This window comes from Amblyomma americanum, chromosome 9, assembly GCF_052857255.1.
Source record: "Amblyomma americanum isolate KBUSLIRL-KWMA chromosome 9, ASM5285725v1, whole genome shotgun sequence".
Lineage (NCBI taxonomy): Eukaryota > Metazoa > Arthropoda > Arachnida > Ixodida > Ixodidae > Amblyomma > Amblyomma americanum.
The window spans coordinates 146,046,444-146,052,443 of NC_135505.1; the positions used below are offsets into that span (position 1 = coordinate 146,046,444).

The 6,000-nt window shown below is 41.7% G+C and overlaps 1 protein-coding gene across 3 annotated transcripts in view; it reads right to left on the reverse strand.

The window, feature by feature from the left end:
- Positions 1 to 3,972, reverse strand: part of LOC144104764 (uncharacterized) — a 36,062-nt gene extending 32,090 nt beyond the window's left edge. Inside the window, exon 1 of one of the 3 annotated variants that reach the window (XM_077637945.1) lies at positions 3,923 to 3,972. The gene's annotated coding sequence lies outside the window, so the exon portion shown is untranslated. Of the gene's footprint in view, positions 1 to 3,745; positions 3,852 to 3,917 lie in introns of those variants that run through there. The other 2 variants (XM_077637944.1, XM_077637946.1) reach the window with 2 other exon arrangements.
- Between the last annotated feature and the right edge of the window lie 2,028 nt (positions 3,973 to 6,000).

The following is a 6,000-nucleotide window of genomic DNA, read 5'->3' on the forward strand; positions in this document are numbered from 1 at the left end:
AGCCTTTAGGAGGGATCTTCTTTGAAGAGTACCGGAGCAAACAAATCAAATGTGATGCCTTACATGAATTGTGTCCATTAATTCTTATCATAAGCTTTTAACAGGCCTCGCGTACAGTGCCTGCAGTAGATGAAAATGACAGCAAAGGCACGCATGTCTTGAGTATGGCAATATTTTAACCGCTTGAACTCTCGTCATCAAGTGCCCACAAATTGCCTTCAGTGCCACAAGCACTTATGCTATATATTGATGTCATGATTGAAGTAAGCTTCAATTCAGGCAGACCACAGGTTCCTCAGCAGCATTAATAAAAGTCTCACAGATACTTGCACTGGCCTCTCTTAGAAAAAGAGAATCATTTTTTTTTCTATATGTGTGCAAACTGAAACCTGAAGCAGAAGGCATTTCCTTGCTATCGCAGCCAAGCCACATTAGTATGTGGACAACTTTGAGCAGAGCAGTATGTAAACGCTACTGACATGACTAAGTCATGCAACAGTAGAGGGCTTAAATGCCCTTTTCATGCATAAAGCGACACAAAACAGTACCAGTATTTCACTACTCCACACATTATAAACAAATTCCGGCTGCTCTCGCTTTTTTTTGGTTTCTTATCCAGAAAGTACAATTGCTTGGATAATACAATGTTTTTTTTGATGGACCCAAGAAAAAATTAAATTTAATAGCATAATAAATTAGTGCAATGTCCAAACTTACCTCCTATTTATTGTATGTGTGTGTCACTACAGTATTTCAAAAAAATAAAAACATACTACTCCTTTTTCACCATGTCCTTGGTGCTTTGTACATCCTCTACCAATGATCAGTGTGTCTACAACAGGTAACAAGCAATATGACAATATCTCAAAATTCAATCTGATCATGTGACGCACGTTAAAGTGAAGTTTATTGCACACTTATTTTTCTTCTGGTTGCAATGAAGGCGTGCAATACATTTACAGAAGGCAACCGAATCAAAGTAAAAAAAGAAAGCTGACAAACACTCTAGAACAAGAGATAGCTAAGACACCACGCAGTAAGAAAACAGGGCAGGCTGGTTTGTAGAAAACGGTATGAATCTAAATAAAATTCAAAAATTAGACATATGAACAATGTAGCCATGTCCACATTTTTTGTTCCATTAATATGATCATTTCCAATTCATTTTGTGAGGTGCTGGAGCTGGCCTAAGGAACCACACTATCCAATCTATCGGGCTTGGAAACACACCTGATGACCAAGAAAATTCTCTGTCAAAAGATGAGAAATAAAAACTCTGACAATCAATGGTTCTGAGCTTAATAAAGAAAACCTCACAAGATAAGTATCTGAGTAGATACTTCTGCTTCCAGCCAATGAATTTAGAAAGCAGAGATAAAATCCAAGTGTGACATGCACAAGAACAACCATACATAATTACCTATCCAAAGTCAAAGATCTTTAAACATTGAATCAGTGCCAAACACAGCATCAAAACATATTGTATAATCCACACCAAAACAGTTAAAGAAAAACGGTGCACCTTATTTTCCTAAAAAACATCACAGCAAGAACACTAATTTAATTTTTTATGGCTTTATTTTTTCCCTTTATGAAGAAGGATTGCATGCTTTTTGATGTTGAAATTCTTATAAAATAAATTCTACCAGACCATTTCACATTACAGGGTTTTTTGGCAATTTTAAAACAGGGAATCGTGGAACCACTTGCTTTGTTCTACAACACAAAATCCCTTTATTTTCACCAGGAATTAGGCTGAAGAAAGTAAAGCTATGCTAAAAATGCTTCCTAGAACAATTCCCTCTTTCATCTCTTCATATCCTGACACGGTGGCTTAGTGGCTGGAGTTTGCCAACTGTGCCCATAGACACAAAATCGAATCCCGACCATGATAGCTGCACTTGATGGAGGTGAAATGTAAAAATGCCCATATGCCTATGCTAGATCTTTGTGGTCTTTGCACTTACTCCAACTATAAAAATATTGTTTCAACATCAGAGTTGCCATTCAGAATGCACAGCAATATATGCTGCTGAAGGGCATTGCTATCAGAAAAAAATTATTTGATTAAATCCAAAGAAAAAAACATCAGGATCAAAGCCATGCTATATCTCACTCTGACAGCTACTGTTCAAATTTATTCATAAATCCACACCTTGGGTGACAGGAGTTGCAAAAGAGTGACACCACGAACAAGGGACTTACCCTTCCTGAAATAGGCTTAGAAAAAGTGCTAGTTTCTGCAACAAGCCCCAAGTTTCTTGCAAGGCAAATTTTGAAATTGCATTCCAGTTTACCTTATTTCTGTAAAATTTTCCTGTAGTGTGATAACTGAGAAGAAGTGGGTATCATACAATAAAGTGCTGAAACCAAAAATAAGTATGTGTCCACCATCAGCCATTGCAAACATGTGACAAGGATCCTGCCTTGAAAAAGAAAAAAATCCCTTCTTTAAAGCTACATTTGAGACTGAGGGGAAGCCAGGAATTTCTGTTCTGTGGGTGACGGGAAGCAGGGACACTTCAGGCCTAATTGGTGTTGCTTTTGTAAAAGCTTGAAGCAAGAAGTAGCCATATGAGCAGAACTGTTATACATAACTTCTTGAGCAGCTGTTAATTCTTGTAATTGTCAAACTAAATTATGTGACTAAAAATTTTAAAAATTACTATACTAGGGGTCAGCTTTTAAAATAAATTATAAATCAAAATATGGGCAACAAGAAATTCTGGTGCAAATTCTGGTTCAAGTGTACCACATCTAGGTAATATATTACGTAGCGAATGTCTGGGTGACTGTCAAGTACTGTACTACATAGTGAATGTCTGGGTGACATGTCCACAAATACTGTACTACATTGGCGAGCGCATAGTCAGCGTAATCAGCAGAAGAGAAATATGGCTTCCCATTTCCACTGTACAGGATGAAGTTTCGAATCGACCTGTATGCATATGAACGCATTATTATTGAGCGCAGGGCTTCAGAATCAGCATGATGCGACCAAAATGGCCGCCGACAGTTGACAGGCATGGCGGCGCCACAACTGCGTACCGTCGATTGGCTGTCAATCTGCGTCTCAACTTCCGGTCCACAAAGACTTTAAACTAAGGCCACACTATGGCAACGAAATAGGCCTTGAATACTCTGCAGATCAGAGCCCTGGCAAGCCATCATTTAACGCTATAACAAAAAAATGATCGACATTCCCCATGTAGCGCACAGAAATGAACAATAATGCCACTTTAATGCTGGAAAAAGCTGTCAAAGCGCGATAACATACCAAGGGGGCAATGATGCTAACGACACTTCCGGGTACATTAACGCCTGGTAATAAAAAATCACTACAATAAACGTATTCGACCAAACTTTACTGCGAGAACACACACACATTGACAAGGCAGTCGTGGGCACTCGATAAGCGCACCCGCAATAAAGATAACCGATTATCGGAAGGACGTGGCATAATATCTCCCGCAGAATGCTGGGCGTCAAGGCATTATACTGCATTACCACATATAACTATGTCGTGCAACCGCCGTCGAGAACCAATACGTTCACCATATACGCCATTGCTCTCTTTTCGCCAAACACGACAATGCTGTCCATCTAAAGCTGCACAGACCAGATAAAATAAAAGCTGCATGTTTCAAAACACTGTGCAGCGCTAGGCAGCGCCAAGAGGGAATACTATGTTGGCTAGGGCTACGATGAAATTTCAAATGCAGAGAAAGGCTTAGCGCAATGTTACCAGCCTTGGTTCGACTTCCGTTTTCACGACCCCGCTTTGGTTGCAGCAGGCTCCGAAAACGAAACAGTCGCGAGGAACAAAAGAAAGCGAGTACGCACAGAACTGTGCATTCAGACATGTAAAATATCGTACGTGCAACACGCTTTCGGGAAATAAATGTACCGTTGCTTACCGCACCTTGGCGCCCGTTAGGGTTAAGTAAATATCGAAAGCTGCAGTGACCTCTGGCGTTCCTTGCTGTTATTGCTGATGGCGCTACTGCTGTAAATTAGGGTAAAAAATGTAGTGTTGTTCTTCTGATTATGTTGAGATTAATACGTTACTCCAGATATTAGCTCATCTAAACCACTGGCGGCCTCACTGCGCTAACCAGTTTTCAAATTTGCGCATAAGCATTGACATTCATAGACCTAAATACGCATATAATTAAGATATGCATTAAAAACGGGTGCTTTTAACAAAACTTTAAGTCGTTTTTCTTCGCTAAATTTCTAGCTGTACCGCATTTCATTTCGTAGGACGTGGTGACATATACATCTACAACTATAAAGAAGTAGACTATGTCATTTTCAGCCTGCACTGCATTTCTGTTCGCCACAAAAAGTTCGAATTTTATCAATACAGTTCATCTTTCAACATTCCTAAGCGCATGACATGAGTAAAATGCAACTTTCCCCCAAATTAGGACGTAAAGACTAAAGCAGTCTGGCTACTGCGGTCGCCATTCATTGTTGCCTGTGTTTTGAAGCATCAGGCGGCGTTGTGTAGTTATTGTAGGGTTGTGGGGTATCGTCGTGTCGATGGTGTCGTCAAGATGCACCTTCACAGTTTTATAGTAGTTCTCTAAGTCGTTTACAAGTGGATTCGTTCAGCAACGTCATTTTTCCACATTTTTCTGCCTGGCCAGCAGGCACATCGGTCGACGCAGGCACGGTGGCCGACATACGCATGGTGCAGGCGTGGTGCGGAGGCACAAATAAAGTTCGCTTTGTTTTGTTGAAGGAGTCAAGGACGCATTCAGAATTATTTCTCACCTATTTAGAAATAACTCCGGAGAAAGCATATATTTCTAATTTTAAGATTGTTGGCGTGCGCTCGCATTGTTTTATATATTGTTCGAATCATAATAAAATCAAATGGAAGATTATGCTGTTTTTAGCACTGCTGAGTTTTTAGGCAGGCCATGCCTTGCTAAAGATTGACGGTATTCCATTTCTTACGAAAGCGCGTGCCTGCTCGTAAAGCTTGCAGCCGTTACACAGACGTTGATTCGAAGGTCATGTTGGCTCGCACACACATTGCATATATTCTGCCTCCTTAAAAGGAAAACTTGATGACTGGCGTTTACCGCCCGCAGTGTTCGGTCCTCTCTGGTCACCGGAATGATGACGCAGTGTATAACGATTTTGTTTACGGCCGCTGCTGTGGTGGGTTCATGGGTAAACATTTAATAATAATGCGTATATTTGCATTTGCCCATGCTTTATTCGCTCGAAGCCGTTTGCGGTCCTTGCATCCTTATTATATGCCTGCTTTGCGGTCGAAAATGCGCGCTTTAACATTGCACCGCCTACTGTACTCCTGATCGCTGCACATATTTCGTGGTGTCGATTGCGTTGGAATGGTTTCGAGAGAGCTGCCCCCATGCGCTGTCGAGGGCGTATTAATTGCTTGTCTTTCATGACGCCGACATTTCCAGTCGGCAGAAAACATAACTGGCGAAGGACGATCGAAACCACCGACGGTACATTTGGCGAATTGCAGGATGATTCCTGAGGGCGTTTCGAGGCGTTTAACCGCGCGCCCCACCCGATGATGGTAAAGGCACTACGAGGCTCGGGCTGCGTGCACATGGTCACGCGATCGTGGTCGAGCCCCCTCCATCCGACGACCACAAAAATAGCCCGATGTGGTGGTGGTGGTGAAAATATTTTAATGAAATTGTTTAGGAGATTTTAGCGGTGGTTGGAGCTCTGGAACGCCATTGGCGTAGGCTGCCCTCCGGGCTCTTCCGATTAGTTCTTTTTGACTCGTTTCGTCCGAGCTGGTCAGATCTGCCTCCCACCCCTTCTGCGTTGGCTGGTTATTAATAGTGACCACCTGATTTCGTTGGTAGGCCCATACCATGTGGTACAGGTCTACCTTCTCCCCGCTGAATTTGCATTGTGAGTAAAAAAAAAATGACCCCGGATCTATTGCGTGTTGTCTTCGTGGATTGTTGTAAGAGTTGGTCTGCAGCTTTCGGAGGTGTAGTT